Here is a 19987-nt window from a genome sequence, read left to right on the forward strand (position 1 = left end):
ACAGAGTCAAGCACAAGCATAGAACATGCAGAATAATATTTACATATGCAAAGCTTTCCAACAGAATTCAAACAAAGTTTTGAATAACACCCCCAGCGGGTGGAACTACGCGAGTTTAACAAGTATTGTTCAAAAGACCACTAAGCAGGAAGAAGCTAAAGATAAATTGGCCGCCTAGGCCAAGGGAGCAACAGGAGAGCCTGGCAGGTTGTTGGAGTCGGCGGCGCCGGCTGGAGGAGTGGATGGCCGGCGAGTCTCGGCCGTGTCGGCTCCAGCGGCAGTCGGCGTGCTTGCACGCGGCTTGTTGCTTGAGGCACGGTCAAGTGGAGGCTGGCCGTCCGCTTCGCCTTCTGGTGTGACGTATTCATCATCCTCACTCTCCTTGTCTTCGCCTTCGTTGCTCGAGGCGATCTCTTCTGCCGAATCCTCGCCATCCACCGGGTTCAGCCCGAACATGTCCGACGGCAGCTTGGCGCCCTCTTCATTCATTTCAGGGACAAAGATACTGGTGTCGGTGTAGTCGGAGATTGCCGCGGCGCGATGGATAATCGCAGGGCTCACCGCCACCAGCTCTGCATGGGCCTCCTGGGGGAATGTGGCCAACTGGGCTAGATTTAGCCCAGGGTACCACGCCCTAACAAACTCCAAGGCCTGCCTGGCGCCTGCCCGGGCCGAAGAGGCCTTCCATGCCTCGAAGCGGTCGACCGCCGTGTCCAGCCAGTCGGCAGTCCAACTGGGGGTGCATAGAGCCTCGATGCCTGGCCAGAGGGCGAAGACCACCTCGACCCGGATGCGCTGCAGCCGGCGGAGCATTCGGTGTGCTGGCTGGAGACGGGCCAGAATGACGAGGAGCTGCTCGTCGAGCGTCCGGTGGGCGTTCGTCGCGATCTCCACGCCAGCCAGCCTCCACTCTTCGCGACTGGCTTCAATGGCTTGGCTGGCAACGACGGCGTAGCCAGGGAAGTACTCTGCACAAAAAATTTCAACCTGATAAGCTCGAACCCAAATCGAAGAAGTGCGTCTTCATAGGATACCCAAAGGAAATTGTTGGGTACACCTTCTATCACAGATCCGAAAGAAAGATTCGTTGCTACCAATGGATCCTTTCTAGAGAAGAAGTTTATCTCAAAAGAAGTGAGTGGGAGGAAAGTAGAACTTGATGAGGTAATTGTACCTTCTCCCTTATTGGAAAGTAGTTCATCACAGAAATCAGTTCCAGTGATTCCTACACCAATTAGTGAGGAAGTTAATGATGATGATCATGAAACTTCAGATCAAGTTACTACCAAACCTCGTAGGTCTTCCAGAGTAAGATCCGCACCATAGTGGTACGGTAATCTAGTTCTGGAAGTCATGTTACTAGACCATGATGAACCTACGAACTATGAGGAAGCAATGATCAGCCCAGATTCCGCGAAATGGCTTGAGGCCATAAAATCTGAGATAGGATCCATGTATGAGAACAAAGTATGGACTTTGGTTGACTTGCTCAATGATCAGCAAGCCATGTTAAATAAATGGATCTTCAAGAGGAAGACGGACACTGATAGTAGTGTTACTATCTACTAAGCTCGACTTATTGCGAAAGGTTTTCGACAAGTTCAAGGTGTTGAATACGATGAGATTATCTCACTCGCAACGATGCTTAAGTCTGTCAGAATCATGTTAGCAATTGCCACATTTTATGAAATCTAGCAAATGGATGACAAAATTGCATTCCTTAAATGGATATTTCTTAAAGAAGTGTTGTATATGATACAACCAGAAGGTTTTGTAAATCCTAAAGGTGCTAACAAAATGTGCAAGCTCCAGCGATCCAACAATGGACTGGTGCAAGCATCTCGGAGTTGGAATATACGCTTTGATGAGTTGATCAAAGCATATGGTTTTATACAGACTTTTGGAAAGGCCTGTATTTACAAGAAAGTGAGTGGGAGCACTACAGCCTTTCTGATAAGTATATGTGAATGACATATTATTGATCAGAAATGATGTAGAATTTTCTGGAAAGCATAAAGGAGTGTTTAAAAGGAGTTTTTCAAAGAAAGACCTCGATGAAGCTATTTACATATTGAGCATCAAGATCTATAGAGATAGATCAAGACGCCTAATAAGATTTTTCAATGAGTACATACCTTGACAAGATTTCGAAAGAGTTCAAAATAGATCAGTCAAAGAAGGAGTTCTTGCTTGTATTACAAGGTGTAAAGTTGAGTAAGACTCAAAGCCCGACCACGGCAGAAAATAGAAACAGAATGAAAAGGCATTCCCTATGCCTCAGTCATAGGTTCTATAAAGTATGCTATGTTGTGTACCAGACCTATTATATACCTTGCTCTGAGTTTGGCAAGGGAGTACAATTTTGATCTAAGAGTAGATCACTGGACAGCAGTCAAGAATATCCTTAGTGAGGACTAAGGAGATGTTTCTCGATTATGGAAGTGATAAAAGAGTTCGTCGTAAAGAGTTACATTGATACAAGCTTTTACACTAATCCAGATGACTCTAAGTCTCAATCTGGGTACATATTGAAAGTGGGAACAATTAGCTAGAGTAGCTCCGTGCAGAGCATTGTAGACATAGAATATTTGCAAAATACATACGGCTCTGAATGTGATGGACCCGTTGACTAAACTTCTCTCATGAGCAAAACATGATCATAGCTTAGTACTCTTTGGGTGTTAATCACATAGCGATGTGAACTAGATTATTGACTCTAGTAAACCCTATGGGTGTTGATCACATGACGATGTGAACTATGGGTATTAATCACATACAAATGTGAATATTGGTGTCACATCACATGGTGATGTGAACTAGATTATTGACTCTAGTGCAAGTGGGAGACTGAAGGAAATATGCCCTAGAGGCAATAATAAAGTTATTATTTATTTCCTTATTTCATGATAAATGTTTATTATTCATGCTATAATTGTATTAACCGGAAACTTAGTACATGTGTGAATACATAGACAAACATAATGTCACTAGTATGCCTCTACTTGACTAGCCTGTTGAATCAAAGATGGTTAAGTTTCCTAGCCATAGACATGAGTTGTCATTTGATTAACGGGATCACATCATTAGGAGAATGATGTGATTGACTTCACCCATTCCGTTAGCTTAGCACTTGATCGTTTAGCATGTTGCTATTGCTTTCTTCATGACTTATACATGTTCCTACAACTATGAGATTATGCAACTCCCGTTTACCGAAGGAACACTTTGTGTGCTACCAAACATCACAACGTAACTGGGTGATTATAAAGGAGCTCTATAGGTGTCTCCGAAGGTACATGTTGAGTTGGGTATTTCGAGATTAGGATTTGTCACCCCGATCGTCAAAGAGGTATCTCTGGGCCCTCTCGGTAATGTACATCACTATAAGCCTTGCAAGCAATGTAGCTAATGAGTTAGTTGCGGGATGATGCATTACATAACGAGTAAAGAGACTTGCCAGTAACGAGATTGAACTAGGTATTGAGATACCGACGATCGAATCTCGGGAAGTAACATACCGATGACAAAGGGAACAACGTATGTTGTTATGCGGTTTGACCGATAAAGATCTTCGTAGAATATGTAGGAGCCAATATGAGCATCCAGGTTCCGCTATTGGTTATTGACCGGAGACGTGTCTCGGTCATGTCTACATAGTTCTCGAACCTGTAGGGTCCGCACGCTTAAAGTTAGATGACGGTTATATTATGAGTTTATATGTTTTGATGTACCGAAGGTAGTTCGGAGTCCCAGATGTGATCACGGACATGACGAGGAGTCTCGAAATGGTCGAGACATGAAGATTGATATATTGGACGACTATATTCGGACACCAAAATGGTTCCGAGGGTTATCGGATATATACCGGAGTACCAGGGGGTTACCGACCCCCCCCCCCGGAGGTTATTGGGCCTTATGGGCCCAAGTGGTGGAAGAGGAGAGGCGGCCAAGGGGCAGCCGTGCGCCCCTCCCCCCAAGTTCGAATTGGACAAGGAGGGGCGGCGCCCCCCTTTTCCTTTCTCCCTCTCTCTCCTTCCCTCTCCCCTCATACTCCAACATGGAAAGGGGGGAGTCCTACTCCCGATGGGAGTAGGACTCCTCCCTAGCGTGCCCTCTCTTGGCCGGCCGCCCCCTCCCCCTTGATCCTTTATATATGGGGGCAGGGGGGCACCTCTAGACACAACAATTGATCCTTGAGATCTATTAGCCGTGTGCGGTGCCCCCCTCCACCATATTCCACCTCGATAATATCGTAGCGGTGCTTAGGCGAAGCTCTGCATCGGTAGAACATCATCATCGTCACCACGCCGTCGTGCTGACGGAGCTCTCCCTCGAAGCTCGGCTGGATCGGAGTTCGAGGGACGTCATCGAGCTGAACATGTGCTGAACTTGGAGGTGCCGTGCGTTCGGTACTTGATCGGTCGGATCGTGAAGACATACGACTACATCAACCGTGTTGTGCTAACGCTTCCACTTTCGGTCTACGAGGGTACGTGGACAACACTCTCCCCTCTTGTTGCTATGCGTCACCATGATCTTGCGTGTGCGTAGGAAAATTTTGAAGTTACTATGTTCCCCAACATTGCAGGCGCAGCTCCGTCGCGGAGTGTGGTTCGTCTTGATCCAGTGGATGGGCCTTCTAGCAGAGGAGGCTACTTGGGAGCAGCGTGACAACTTCCGCCAACACTACCCAGACTTCCAGCTCGAGGACGAGCTGTTTGCCCAGTAGTTAGGGGCTTGGCCCACAAGTTATCTTAGGCTATTCGTATTGAGGTTATAAATATTAGATGTAAAACACTTTTGAGAACAAGCAATAAGAATATTATTATTCCTGTTGCCCGGCTCCCAGAGGAGCCGGAACCCTATCCGCCTCCAACACTAGTCGCCGCTGCCATCTCCCTCCAACGCGACGGCGCCCAGCCGCCGGCGCGCCCGCTCGTCACCTCACCCCGCTCCATCCTTCCCCTACAACCTCCGGAGCAGGTCCGGTAGGACCCTTGGTTCTACCAAACTGCAATTTTTAGAAACACGAGGTGAATCGCTACATGGTTTGTTGAGTGGGGAGAACAGTGATTAATTTGAAACTATCAATGTATTTTGGATCACCTGAAGAAGCACCACTGATGTAACATGCTACGGCCACATGTTGATGTTCGTGAATATGAGGTATGCACCAACCCTATTTTTAATTTAGACCAGTCTTTTGATTTTCAATTGTCATATGAAGTGTTGTTATGTTGTCTAAATGAGGCATTCATGCTAAGGAGATTATTGAAAAGGGTGAAGGTTTAGTCATTAGTTGTCATGAAGCCTTAACTACAAATTCTACCTTCAACAAAGATATATCCATTATGCTTTTGATAAAAGTTGAGGCTCCTGATGTGCCTATTTGATATCCGAACACACCCGGACGAATGAGGGAGAAATGAGCTTCGACTTTGAAGACAACCTTAATCATTTGTTTAATTCCTTTATACACACTGTAGCCCGTAACATCGCACGGGCATTCTACTAGTCTGGATTTAAAAGCTAACGAGAGGTTATGGGGGCGTGGTGAGATAAGCGGTCTCCTTTGAAAACGGGAGATGGATTTGGAAGCACTCCAGCCGTGAGATTTGCAACGTATCGACGTCCTCGACCAGTCTGGTAGATGTCGGGGAAAACTTGTATAGGATCTGTCCTTAGGTGAGATCAATGAGATCCATTTTTTTGAATATACAAAACATGTGTAAAAATTCTGAAAAAAATTAGAGGCACACATTCATGTGTGATGTACAAGCTCAAAAAGTTGCATCTCCTAATTCGAACTACACTTAGAGGACCAAAAAAGACAAAATCAGATGTGAATAGTGTCAAATACTATTCATGCTAAAGCTGACACTATTCATAGTTGAATTTGTTTTTTTAATCTCTAACTGTAGATCGAGTGAGCTGATTTTTTTTGAAGTGGTAGACATATCCCGTAGGTATGTTATACTTTTTTCAGATTTTTTTTGAATTTTTTAAATATGAAAAGTTCGGGTTGATTCTACAATCTCACCTAAAGGGATGATCCTATACTAGACTCTCCCGGCAAATGCCTCCTATCAGATGATAGGAAGCCTTTTCCATTACTAACTCAGGCCTCGGTCGTAGAATTTCGGACCTTGCGGCGCACGGCCGGTGTACTAATACTGGCGGTTGCCTAGTGAAACCAGAAACACCACTCATCTCTAACTGCCTCGAAAAAAAAAATCACTCGTCTCTGTCGCGGCAGCAAACCACCCACGACATGAACCAGATGCGTTTTTCTTGTCCGAGATGCATTTGGATGATGCTAGGGCAGAGGTTTTGATGAAAAGGTTGCGGATGGACCATAGAATTGTGGTTCCTAGTTTAGATGGAAGGAAGGGTGGCTTGCTTTTAGTGTGGAAGAAGGAGGTGAGGATCTACTCCCGGGCTGCCACCCTTGATTTCATCGATGTTTCTGTGGAAGAGGACAATGGGGATGTGTGGAGGTTAACTGGGATTTATGGCGAACCAAACTGGGATTACAAGACTCGCACATACCAGTTACTTCGAGATCTGCACGCCCAATCCAGATTGCCATGGGTTGTAATCGGTGACTTTAATGAGATCCTTCTCTCCTCAGAGAAGGACGGAGGTGCGCCTCGACAACAATCACGTCTTAAAGTCTTTCAGGATGCATTGTCTGATTGCTCGCTAGAAGACTTGGGGTATGAGGGTGATGTTTTCACGTGGTTCTATGGTGGACTGCGGGAAAGGCTAGACCGTGCAGTATCAAATGCAGAATGGATGAGGCTCCATCCGCTGGCAGGCTTATGTAACTTGGAGCTGGGGAAATCAGATCATAGGCCGATCTGTTTGGACACTAATCACCTTGTTGGAGTGGCAGAACAAACACCATCTTATGGAAGGAAATTTGAGGCAAGGTGGCTAGCTGAGGAGACTGTGGAGGAGATTGTAAAAACAGCGTGGCAAAAGGCTGCCGCTCGTAACATAGGACCGGGCGTGGGCATAAAACTATCTGCAGTACACCAGGATCTGCACGCCTGGGACAGAAAGGTGCTGAAGGAGCCTCACTCGAGACTCATGAAGGCACAGAGAGAGCTAGAATCGCTCTCAAGGGCTACCCCGACTCCTGACGTGCGTATGCAGCAGAAGGAGTTGTCTCTATTTATAGAAAATTTGCTTGAGCAAGATGAAATATATTGGATGCAAAGAGGTAAAGTTAGTTGGCTCCGGCGAGGAGACCGTAACACTGCCTACTTCCATCAATCTGCTTTGTCTCGTCGATGGAAGAATTTAATTAAAAAGTTGAAAAGCAATAGTAATACTTGGGATGAAGGAAACGACAATTTGAAGCCGTTGATCCGGGATTACTTCCAGGGTCTCTTTACATCAGATATGGGGAAGGTAGATCAGGGCTTGTTAAATGCTGTAAAACCTGTGGTGACCAATGATATGAATAATATGCTTTTGGCCGAGTATACCAGGGAGGAGGTTCACAAGGATTTGTTCCAAATAGGTGATCTGAAGGCCCCGGGCCCGGATGGACTTCACGCTATTTTCTTTAAAAGATTCTGGCACATTGTGGGAGAGGAGCTGACAGATGAGGTGTTGAATGCTATACGTCATAGAAAGATCCCTACAGGTTGGAACTCAATGAATGTGACTCTTATACCGAAGGTAAATTCCCCCGAGGTGATAACACAGTACATACCAATAAGCCTATGTAACATAATCTATAAAATCATTTCAAAAATGATTGCAAATAGACTTAAGCGGATTCTCCCTGAAATTATTTCTCCAACACAAAGTGCCTTCGTTCCGGAAAGATTAATCACTGATAACGTGTTGGTAGCTTATGAATGTTTTCATGCAATCAAGAAAAAAACACATGGATCAAATGGGCTCTGTGCGGTGAAATTGGATATGAATAAAGCCTATGACCGTGTTGAATGGGGATTTTTGGAGAAGATAATGTTGCAGATGGGGTTTCATGCACAATGGGTGGAGCTCATCATGGAGTGTGTGTCCTCGGTAACCTACAGAGTCAAATTTAATAACACCGAAACTGATGAGTTTTCTCCTACCAGAGGCTTGAGGCAGGGTGAACCCATATCACCTTATTTATTTTTATTGTGTTCTGAGGGTCTCTCAAGTCTGCTTGCTCATGAACAGGAAATGGGGGGTTTGGATGGTGTGTGAGTTTGCAGGAATGCCCCTTCAATCTCACACCTATTATTTGCAGACGACTCTTTGATTCTTATGAAGGCGGATACTCATAATGCAGATACTTTAAAAAGAGTGCTGGAGACCTACTGCTCTAGTTCGGGACAAATGACCAGTAATGCAAAGTCAAGTATATATTTCAGTCCGAATACTAATGTCCAAACCAGGGAAAATATTTGCAGAGAATTGAATATCATGACAGAAGCTTTATCTGATACATATTTGGGCCTACCGACTATGGTAGGGGTGGACAGAAGCGATTGTTTTCAACACTTGATTGACAGGGTTTGTCAGAGGCTGAAGGGGTGGAAAGAGAAAACACTCTCGATGCAAGGTAAATAGATTTTGGTAAAATCGGTTGCCCAAGCGATTCCTTCCTACGCAATGTCAGTTTTCAAACTGCCAAAAGGAATCTGCAAATCTATTACTGATGAAATTGCTGGCTTTTGGCGGGGAGATGATGAAGAGAAAAAGAAAATGCATTGGTTTTCCTGGTGGAGGTTGTGCATTCCGAAGAAGGAAGGGGGATTGGGGTTTAGAGACTTGCACAATTTTAATCTTGCTTTATTAGCAAAACAGTGCTGGCGCCTACTCCAGAACCCGGACTCTTTATGTGCTCAAGTTCTGAAGGCTAAGTATTACCCATATGGTGACATTTTGAAGGCTGGTCCCAAGAAGGGCTCTTCTTACACTTGGCAGAGCATTGTGGCTGGTATTCAGACTTTCAAGAGAGTCTGCATTTGGCATGTTGGATCTGGAGCTAATATTGATATTTGGAATGACCCTTGGATACCATCTAGTGTTACTAGAAAATTGATTACACATAGAGGTGCAACAATGCTATCAAAGGTCGATGAGTTGGTAAATCCACATATGGGACAATGGGACGAAGAACTAATCCAGGATGTATTTTCACCGGTTGGCGTCCATAGGATACTACAGATCAAGTTAAACCCTCACCTGGTGGAAGATTTTGTAGCATGGAATTATACACGGTCGGGAACATTCTCCGTGCGATCGGCTTACCATAAAGAATTTGAGCATCAATATGGTTCGCTGTGGAGGCGAAGTGACGGGCAAGGTTCGGAAAATATCAACTCTGTGTGGAAGGACATGTGGAATCTGAAGATACCTGGGAAGATAAAACATTTTGGTTGGAAAGTCCTGCATGGTACCTTACCCTGTTTAGGTGTATTGGCAAATCGCCATATCCCATGCACTGGACAATGCCCAGTTTGCTCAGTTGGAGTAGAGGATATACAACACTGTTTGTTTAACTGCTCGCGAGCAATATCGGTTTGGGAACAGCTCGGCTTGGCGCAGAGCGTAGAAGAGGCGATGGCTGAGGACAGATCAGGCTCTATCACAATGGAAATCCTGTCGAAACTTCAGGGTAATGACCATGAATTACCAAGAGCGGAACTTGCACTTGTTGCGGCATGGTACATTTGGTGGCAGCGACGGCAAATCGCCATGGGGGTGGAGGTCCAAGATCCAAAGAATACGGCTCTAGCGATTAGAGTTTTGACAACGAATTACTTGCGATCGGCGTCTTCCAAGGGTCCAACAAGGACAGTTGATCATATTTGGAAGAAGCCAAGCCATGGGATAGTGAAGATTAATGTTGATGCTTCGTTCCAATATGAAACACTCTCGGGTGCGAGTGGTGCAGTGGCCCGGGATGATCGTGGTGATTTTATTGCTGCAGCAAATTGGTACATTCCAGTAGTAACCAGGGTGGACAGCGCTGAACTAATGGCTATCAGGAATGGAATCTACCTTGCAGCCAATATTGGGTGTAACAATGTTGTTCTGGAATGAGACTCTTCATTTGTGGTGGACTCGATGAACCAAATTCAAGATTATATGGGGCCGGATACAGCTATCATCATGGAGTGCAAGCAACTAATGATGGACTTTGCATCAGTATCCTTTAAGCACTGCTATAGAGAAGCTAACTAAGTGGCTGATGAACTAGCAAAGAACTCCTTCATGAATAGGGTTTCTGGGTTTTGGATGTGATCCCTGACTATCTCATTGTAAACGACTTGTCTATTCTTTGAGAAATAAAGTCTTAATTGTGGTAAAAAAAAACACCCGCAATGCCGCTTTCCGGCGCGCGGCGCCGCGAGCTCGCTCCTCCGGATCCATCTCCGGCGCATCGTCCTCCTGTCGATCCATCGCCGGCACGTCGATGAAAGACGATTCCCGGTACTTTCGGGGAGATAGCCATCAGAATAGGTAAGCCGTCATCCCGCGGTCCCCATCATCCTCTATCACAGTCTCACCCAATTTGGTATGGGAGATTGGAAACCGTGGCGAGCAACTTAGATCTGCCAAGAAGATTTTCACGTTCAGGAAAGGATCCGTTCCATTAGATCTGGTCACCGTGCTCCTTTTCCCCGTCGGCGTGTTAGGGCTCGGGGAAGGGTAGAGTGTTGTTACGGGTACGCACTGCTGCGGTGGATCTGTCGGAGGGGAGGGAATTTGCCTCGGATCAGTGCTTCACGCTTTTGATATCTGATAAGCTACGTACGTTTTTTTACAGCTTCCTTAATTCTGGTTGAATCTGTGTTTGTAGGTGATGACTTTGTGAAGAATAATGGGGTTCTGTTGGTGCTGTTAGAGACGCCATCTGGCTTCGCAGTTTTCAATTTTTCTGGGATCCACCTGTACTTACCAGATGCAATAGAAGTAATGTGATCTTCCTTCCTTTGGTTAATGATGTGCTCGCTTCGTCTTGCTATCGATACTAACTATATTTCATCATTGTCTCCAGAATATGTGGGCAAACTTCGGTAATTTTAATAGGGCAAAACGTGTGAGTGGTCCCCTTTTCTTTCCTTCTTTTCTCACTGTCACGGCTTTTCTCTTTGTTTCTTCATATGCTTATTGCCAAATTGATCCAACTAGTGACTTTGCATCGTTTATGATCGACATTCTATTCCAGTTTGTGTTGAGGGAGTCAGGTAAACAGGGTATGTGGGCAAACTTCGGTAATTTTTATAGGGCAAAACGTGCGAGTGGTCCCCCTTTCTTTCCTTCTCTTCTCACTGTCACGGCCTTTCTCTTTGTTTCTTCATATGCTTATTGCCAGATTGATCCAACTAGTGACTTTGCATCGTTTATGATTGACATTTTATTCCAGTTTGTGTTGAGGGAGTCAGGTAACTACCCCCCCCCCCCCCCCCCCCCCCCCCGGGTTCTCAATCCATGGTTTTGGTCACGACACGATGGGTGCAAGGTGATTTGTAAAGAATCGATGTGTGCTCTGGAACCTGGTGGAATGATTGATGCCCAGTTCTTTTGGTGGCTCATTCTTTAAGCTGCCAAAAGAACCAATCCTTCATCTGGTGCTACTACTGAACAAGTGAAAAAAGCCACTGAGTTCTATTTCCAAAATTACATAGCCTCACCTTCGCACATGAAACTTTTCTGAATTGCACTGCAAAGATTTGATAAACAAGGGTATATATTTACAGATGAGATGTACCTACTGAATTAGAATACTTTAGATTCACCTGATTGAAACATTGCACGATATTTGATTAATTGTTTCTTCTCTCCTGAACTTGCTCATCTTTGTTTATTTCATTTACCAGCTTGTTTGGCTGAAGGAATTTCAAACTTTTGATGACAAGTCCAGCGCCATTAATGTTGATACTGGTGTTAACAAACAACTCACTGAGATGATCACGAAGTGGCACCGCCCTGGGCAGAAACTTCTTGTTGGAAAACATGAATATAAATCAATTATTGAAACAAGCTTGGTGAGTGTAAGCTCCTTGTTTCCTTATATTTGACATTTGAGAACAACTTTGAGCGCCATTTTTTATGTTACGCTTTTCAGAGAATACCCTGCTTGCATGATGAAATTGTGATGGAGCTAATGTGGGGCATGAAGCATCACATGCATAGTTTGGTAGAGCTGCCTAAAGAGGATCGCCTCCCTGTGAGTCAAGGACTACAAAAGCTATTGAGTCATTATGGCTTTGACATCAAACAAGAGATGGTGAGTTACCAGCTGCCATGCTTTTGCTTTATTTGGAACTCCCTGTCATTTAGTGTCACATTTTGCAATATCTTGTGCGAATAGACTTGGTATCCTTCATTTCACAGACCAAACCTTTGGACGCAATATTTTGTAGAATAAAATGGCATTGCATTCTTGTTTCAGTGATGGCAACCTCTTTGTATCCAGGTCAATGAGCAGATTGTTGCGACTGCATCTGTCTTGTTTGATTGTGATGCTTTTGAGAAGAAACAGTATGAAAACTTTCAAGCTATTGGTCGCCACCTTAAGAATGTTTCTGGCATTGACTGTGAGAACTGGGACCTTTTGAAACTTGCAACAGCTTTTAAGATCATATGCAGCCATGAAATTGGTGATTCTGATGAGGTAAACCATGCTATGCAAATGAGTTCTTAACTGCTCGCTGTTCATTTCATGTACACTTGTCGCCACCTATGTAATGGGCTGAGTCTTGTCTCTTGCAGATGTTTACAAAAAACCTGCGAACAAAGTTGCTGGATGATGCCGATAAATATGAAAAAAAGATAAATAAGTTGGTTTGCATGTTGAACTATGAAGACCTAATGTCTAACTATCAAATCAAGACTCGTCACAAAGGCCGTTTTGGTAAAGGAAGCTAAGGGTGTGTTTGGTTTCAGTCACGAAGCGGAACGGCACGGGTCGGTTCCATTCCCAGAGCCCGTTCTCGTGTTTAGATCGCCGAAGGAACGGGAACCCACCCATTCCAGGGAACGGCATATTCCATGATTATGCCAAACCTGGGCGTTCCTCCAAATCGGCTGGACCACGCGGAACGCCTCACTCGTGACTCTTCCCTTCCTCCACGACTCACCCACCCCGCGCCCCAGCCACCCACGACCTCTCCTCTCCTCTCTCCCTGGATGGCCATACCGGCGGCCGGCGGCCGTAGCACCTTCCCCTCCTGCGGGGCACCATCTTCTGCCCCTGGTCGGAACTGCAGCCTCGCCGGCGTCCCCTGCCCCTTGTCTCTCCTCCTCGAACCCCAAAGATCTGGTGGAAGGAGGCATGCGGCCTGGTGCGACAGGAAGGCCGGCCGAGCTTTCTACCATGGCTACCGAGCTCAAGTGGCTGGACGGCCTCGGTGCCGAAAAGTAACTGAAGGAGCAAGTGCACTTCACCCATAGATGACTTCACCCCACCGTCGGCTGAAAAAGAACAGGAGGAGTATGGCCGAATTTGGGTGGCTGCTGTTGATCCAGATTTTGGTATCTGGGTAGCTGCTCTTGATATTTTGGTATTTGTAGTAGCTCTACCGGATTTTGGTATTTGGGTAGCTGTTGTTGACCGAATTTGGGTGGCTGCTGTTGATTCAGATTCAGACTTTGGTATTTGGGTGGCTGCTGTTGATCTTGTGTTTCAGTCCGATTCTTTTCTTTCTGTTTCTCTACGATTTGTTTTTGACAGAGTGTGCTCAAGCCTTCGATTCAACAACAATATTTATATGCCTTTGTTTGACTGAAATTCAATCCAGTTCATGGTGACATAATAAATCCATTCCATTCCATATGTCTCAAACTGAACACTAGAATGTAACCATTCCATTCCTTCAAATTGTCACTACCAAACACAAGGACGGAATCAACCCATTCTAGTGGAACGGAACCATGACACTCCATTACACTTCGTTCCCGAACCAAACACACCCTAAGGAAGCCCATGAAGGTGGAACTAGGCGGACGTCCCATGCGGTGACTAAATAAAGCTTAATAGATGGCTGAACCTCCTGCAGCTAAATAATTTTGTTTCTCAACTGGGATCTTTTGGTACAAGCATGTAACCTAGTAATAGTCTGGTGGCGGGTGGAGCATCTAGTACTATTCCTAGTGGTGGACGACCCATCTGGCAATCTATTTGGGGTTCCAAGGTACCTTTGAAAATGCGAATATTGGCCTGGAAGGTCGCATCTGGTGCTTTAGCTACTAACTAGTAGAACGCCCGTGCGTTGCCACGGGCCCTTCAATTTTTCCTTTTCAAGTGCACATATATGAATACAATGCACATCTCCTTGTGTCTACCACCCTCCATCTCTCTCTCCCATTCTCTCTCCTGCCTTCTCTGAGTCACACCCTGTCTCTCTTTTCTTTTCCTTTTCAATTGCACATATATGAATACAATGCACATCTCCTTGTGTCTACCACCCTCCATCTCTCTCTCCCATTCTCTCTCCTACCTTCTCTGAGTCTCACCCTGTCTCTCTTTTCTCTCACACACTAAACCCTTTCCCTCGACTCAAAACTTATTTTTTGGCTCAACTCAATTTTGCTCAGTGCTAACGTTCGGCAGCTACAGTAAACATCCTAGAAGGTTAAACATTAAATTGAAATTTTAACCTTTATACAGGCTAAGATAACTTTTAGAACTTCTGGATCACACAAATTAATGATTATAATCTGTACAACAAACAAAAATGATTTGACATTGTAAACTTTTTAATCCATGGCTAGACTTACATGAGCACCATGGCGTTAGTTCTGATACTTATTCTTGCCTATATTATACTTTTGTTATTTCTAGAGAAGATATCCACAACTAATAAGTAAAGATTTTAAGAAAAATTATCAAAATCACCGCATCATGGAAATGACATACACAGATGGACCATGGGAACAATAGTACTAAAAGACATGTACGCAAGAATTTCTTAGAGGTTGATCATTGCATCGTGACAAGAGCTAACCTTGCCTAGACCAGCAAGATTCAAAGCAACAAGCCATAGATGTTTGGTTCACGCCTGACACTTCCCCTGTTGGTGCCGCCACCTAGCGTCCAAGCTTGCTTTCTTCATCTTTACTTTGTTCATGCCACCCCCAATCCAATTAACAGATGAGTTGATTGCCCATCCGGCCACTTCTCTGTTTCCTGTCAAGAAAGCATGGACGGTGTGTTAGAAAAACATCATAGAACATGTAAGCATCACATCACTGACATAGACCCTACAATTCAAGAGTCCAAAAATAAAATAGATGTTATAAGACTGCTTTCAAGATAAAAACTCTTAAATTCATCATAAAAAGGATTGATTGACTGGTTTTAATACTGCACGCGCAACCATTGGACAAAAAACTTATATAGAACATTCCATAGTACATGACTGATAAAAAGGAACAAACAAACAAACCAGCCCTCCTCTCCTCTACTTTCACTCTCTTCATTCTCATTGCTCTAGCACTTCATATCTGATTTATAAATGAAACGGTTTTCACCCCCTACAAGAGATGATGACATATTAAATTTCCTATTTACAAGTTGCATTCAGTGCAATGATAATGTTTGTCTCTCATTCTTTGACAGCAGCAAATATAAAGTTTTTGTGCCTGCAAGAAACATAAGATCATCAAACTGCTGTAAACCTCACTCACAGAATTCGGTGCTCATATGCAGAATTACACATGTTGCACAAATGAGGAAATTAATGCAAAAATTCTCTAACAACCGCATGGAAATCAGGGGGTAATTGGACCTCACTGGTCTGTTTGCGTCAATTGATTTGAGCACCGAACTGTCAGAGGCCCTCGCAGAGATAATGGGAGCGGGCGCGAGGCCAACTTTCTTCATCTCGGCGAACTGGTGCGGGAACGCGTGCGCCTCCATCGCTTACAGCGAGGTCAACTCGTCGTTGGCACCGTCGGTAAACGGAAATGCGAATGCTCTGTTCCTGCACGTACAACAATTTTAGAGCAATCCGTCAGTCCACCTGAAACCTGTTGAGCTCAGCAAAGGCCGTCAGGAGCTCACCTGAAGTCAGTGTTCTTGCGCCTGCATTCAGTTTTTGCGCCTGCAAGAAACATAAGATCATCAAACTGCTTTAAACCTCGCTCACAGAATTCGGTGCTCATATGCAGAATTGCACATGTTGCACAAATGAGGAAATTAATGCAAAAAATTCTCTAACAACCGCATACAGATCAGGGGGTAATTGGACCTCACTGGTCTGTTGGCATCAATTGATTTGAGCACCGAACTGTCAGAGGCCTTTGCAGAGATAATGGCAGCGGGCGCGAGGTCAACTTTCTTCTTCATCTCGGCAAACAGGTGCGGGAACGTGTGCGCCTCCACCGCCTACAGCAAGCTCAGCTCGTCGTTGGCCCCGTCGGCAAACAGGAACGCGAATGCTCTGTTCTTGCATGTACAACAATTTTAGAGCAATCCGCCAGTCCACCTGCGTCAGACAGGAGCTCACCTGAAGTCAGCGTTCTTGCATTGTGTGCATTCACAAACCAGATTGAAATGTTCTCTTTTAGCAATATACAACTGTGCTCAACCAAAAGGAAAAAAATATGTAGCCATGCCCATCGTTGAAATATTATACTGTTGCCTAATTGTTCGTACTTGCTGTACAGGAGGGTTTACCTTGTGGTGGCCTCGCGCTCGCCTTTTGAACAGAAATCTCGTCAGCAAACTCGACATGTGTAACAGTTGCCTGCAATCACGCTCGCCTTGTCGGACCATCTGCTCTTTGCTGCTCAAGATCGCGTCCACCTAGAGGGCCTAGTTGCTAGCCGCGCTCCCTTGAATGGAGCCTTGCCTTCACATTCTTCATGAATGACAGAGTGGTTGCAGCGAAGTGGCACTTGCAGAGGAACAAACGGCATGCGCCAGCAAAACACGAGAGCTTTGTTAAATACATAATTACCAAAAATAATCAGCATAAAGGATGTTTTGTTGCAATCAGGGGGTCTAGTGGTGAACCTTCCCTGATGCACTACTTTCCCATGGTTTTAAAATTTTATAAACAATGTAAACTTTTTAAAGAAACTCACCTCCCTTTAATATTAAGAAAGGAAATAAAGGAAAAGAGGTTGTAAGTTGCAACAGGGGACATATATATATTTTTGGGGTTCAAAAACAACTTATGTATGGCATGTTTATTGATTTGCCAGAAATTGTAGAATAATGAAGCCTAAATAACAAAATATATTTTGCGGTAAGTTATTGTATATGCCCAAACAACTTATATATTTTGTAGAATAATAACAAAATATAAGCCTAAACAACTTATATATTTTGTGGTAATCTGAGTAATCAAAGTAATAAATATATTTTGTAGAATAATGAAGCCTAAATAACAAAACAGGGGACACACACACACACTATATGCGGACCACCCTAGAACTACATCCTTCTCTTGCATTTTTGTTCACATCCTTCCTACTATATGCGGACCACCCTAGAACTACATCCTTCTCTTGCATTTCTTCTAAAACTTCTCCAACATCAATGGGTGCTTCTACCTAAACCAAAAGGCGGTTCAATCTTCCTTCTGCAAAGGACAACTTTATTACAACAAATTTAAGAGGGAAAGAAATATAGGCAATCACTACCTACATGACACATCACAAAAGCCATATGCTTAATTACACCAGGAGCTCGATCGCATAAAGTTTCACAGCTCAAACTTCAACACTCACCGGTCCATCCATCATCCATGGCGGATCCACCACATGCTTGGCTTCAAGTTTGGATGGTTTGCCACCTTCATCTCACACGACATGTCACACTGCATCCATGAATCAATCCAGTTAATGTTCCAGGACAGGAAAAAATTCAGAGTAAATCCATTGCTGCATGCATGGGTCGATCAGAGATGGTCAATCAATTGTTCAATCAGATGGATTACAAGTGAGAAGCAGTTGACTCAGATGGCGCACGACACATAGCTCGACCTTTGGATGTCTAATGGTCGCAAAACATAAAGGTGGGATGATTCCGTAACTATACTGAAGGTTTATGCGATTAAGACCACTGAAATATATACCTGATTGCGAGTATTTCTTCACGCCTTTGCTGGCGTTCCTCGGTGATGCCCAACAAATATCTCAGTAGACTGAAAACAGCAAAGTCTGTTTGTTGTTGCTTGCCTGAAATCAGCAAACTCATGTACATATAATACTGAATTTGACACTGCTTTGTAGTGCTTCCAACTACTGATAGATATATAGAGTTCACCGAGTAGTACATGGTTATGAGTAAGATGATAGTTTAAGAATCGAGGATCAATCATGCAACTTTGTTTCAAGCACAATACCAATTAAAAACCTCACGTTGCTGTCACAAAAATACATAGAACAGTCTTTACAATTATGCCAAGAAAATTCAGTATGGATGTATGTTAACTTGGAGCTGTCGCAAGGTTCCGTCTTGACCTCATGAACAAATTCGATCTCAAATTGACTTGAGTCGCATGATTTATGGACGAAAAAAATTCAAAAACAGTGGCATAGAAATATATCAAAACAGAGATATTTTATCTTCCATGCGCTGCTGTGAAGAAACCAATCAAATATGAACCTGTTATTCGATATGGGATATAAAGAACACAATATGGAGCGTAGCTTGCTTTCTGTTTGAATTTTTGTCTGCTATCCTCAAGTTCAGATGCTATGATCTACATGCATGTATGGAAGTAGCTTATAATGATGTATTTCCCTTCTGGATATGCTAAGTTTTACCTGTCAATGTTCAGTACCAGTAGCAATTCGTACCATTCCATTGGGGGTGCAGATACTCCAGTGCCTAGCTAGAGAGCAGTTGCATTGGCCTTCTTCTTCACCGGATTGATTCTTTCCAAATCAGACACGGGTCTCGCGCGCGAGCACAACGCCGTTCACGGCAGCCCCTGAAGCAAGCTGTTGACGCCCGCATCGTCAAGCTGCAGCCGCCGTTGCTGGCTCTAGGATAGCACCTCCTCCTCGTCGCCCGTCAAACCACCGCCCTGGCCCTGGCGCCATCGGCAACGGCCCAACGCCGTGCTGCCGTGCCCGAGCCCCAGCGAGGCAGCCTCCATCCTCCCAAGCAAGCACGCCGACCGCCGTCGCCCTCGCCAATCCCCCGCCGGAGCCCCACCGGCCGGCGTCCTCCTGCGCCTCCTCCATCCCGCCTCCTCGCGTCCGCGCGCCGCCACCTTGGCCTCGCCTCACCGGCGACAAGCCCCCGCCAGAGCTCCCTGAGCTCGCTCGCCTCCTCGCCGGAAGCCGCCGCCTCTGGGAAAGTGGGAATGGATTCGCCAACGCCAGCCGCGACGCCGCGGCGGTGGCGGTGCAGGCGGCGGCATCCTGGTGATCCACGACGGCGGCAACGGTCATCGGCGTCTCCCTGGTTCGGCGGCGGCGGCGGCGGCGGTGTAGAACCCTAGAGTTCTAGACAAAGATCGAGGCCGATATAGGGCGGCGGCGGCGAGGAGAGGACCCTAGATTACGAGGATAGGATGGCGGCGCGAGGACAGGATGGCGTCGGGAGGATCAAGAGGCACTGGCGGCGGCGGCGTCCAAGACCACGCCCTAGGATTTCCTAGATCGAGGAAGCAACTGGATCGAGAGGAAAAAATACGGGCTCAAAACCGGGTTTTTTAGTGTGTGGGTAGGGGTGTGGTGGGGGAGGGAACGAAAAAAATCTACGAAGGTTAACCTACGGAAAAAAATCCAGACGAAAGTGGTGGGACGAAAATTGACCGGCGGAGACTACCAACTACTGCATTATCAGATCGGTTGGCTTTGTATAGTCGTATTGAGAATACGACTGCTGTATGGCTAGATAGCTAGATTGTGGACCACCGTGTATAGAGGAACTTTTACCTCTCGATTGTAACCCTATTCTTATGGAATAAAACTCTTTACCCTTGCAAAAAAAGTTAATTTCGAAGGGAAGGAGTATTTGATAATACGGAGGCAGAAGATACATGTGGACAAAAAAAAGTGGACA

The 19987-nt window shown here is 45.1% G+C and overlaps 2 long non-coding RNA genes across 10 annotated transcripts; one reads left to right on the plus strand and one right to left on the minus strand.

The window, feature by feature from the left end:
• Positions 1-10212: 10212 nt before the first annotated feature.
• Positions 10213-12226, plus strand: LOC123043786 (uncharacterized). Its single transcript, XR_006419571.1, has 5 exons — positions 10213-10476; positions 10817-10929; positions 11015-11056; positions 11838-12005; positions 12086-12226. It is a non-coding gene; the product is annotated as an uncharacterized lncRNA (long non-coding RNA).
• LOC123043784 (uncharacterized) lies at positions 12007-19616 on the minus strand. Of its 9 annotated transcripts, none has more exons than XR_006419570.1 (9): positions 18739-19615; positions 18045-18147; positions 17698-17786; positions 16640-16859; positions 16212-16448; positions 16025-16064; positions 15750-15944; positions 14967-15148; positions 12007-12747 (listed from the first exon to the last, which is right to left on the minus strand). It is a non-coding gene; the product is annotated as an uncharacterized lncRNA (long non-coding RNA). The 9 variants fall into 9 exon arrangements; XR_006419563.1 differs by having other exon boundaries at positions 16640-17549; XR_006419569.1 differs by having other exon boundaries at positions 16217-16448; positions 16640-17786; positions 18739-19616.
• Between the last annotated feature and the right edge of the window lie 371 nt (positions 19617-19987).

This window comes from Triticum aestivum, chromosome 2B, assembly GCF_018294505.1.
Source record: "Triticum aestivum cultivar Chinese Spring chromosome 2B, IWGSC CS RefSeq v2.1, whole genome shotgun sequence".
NCBI classification, from domain to species: Eukaryota; Viridiplantae; Streptophyta; class Magnoliopsida; order Poales; family Poaceae; genus Triticum; species Triticum aestivum.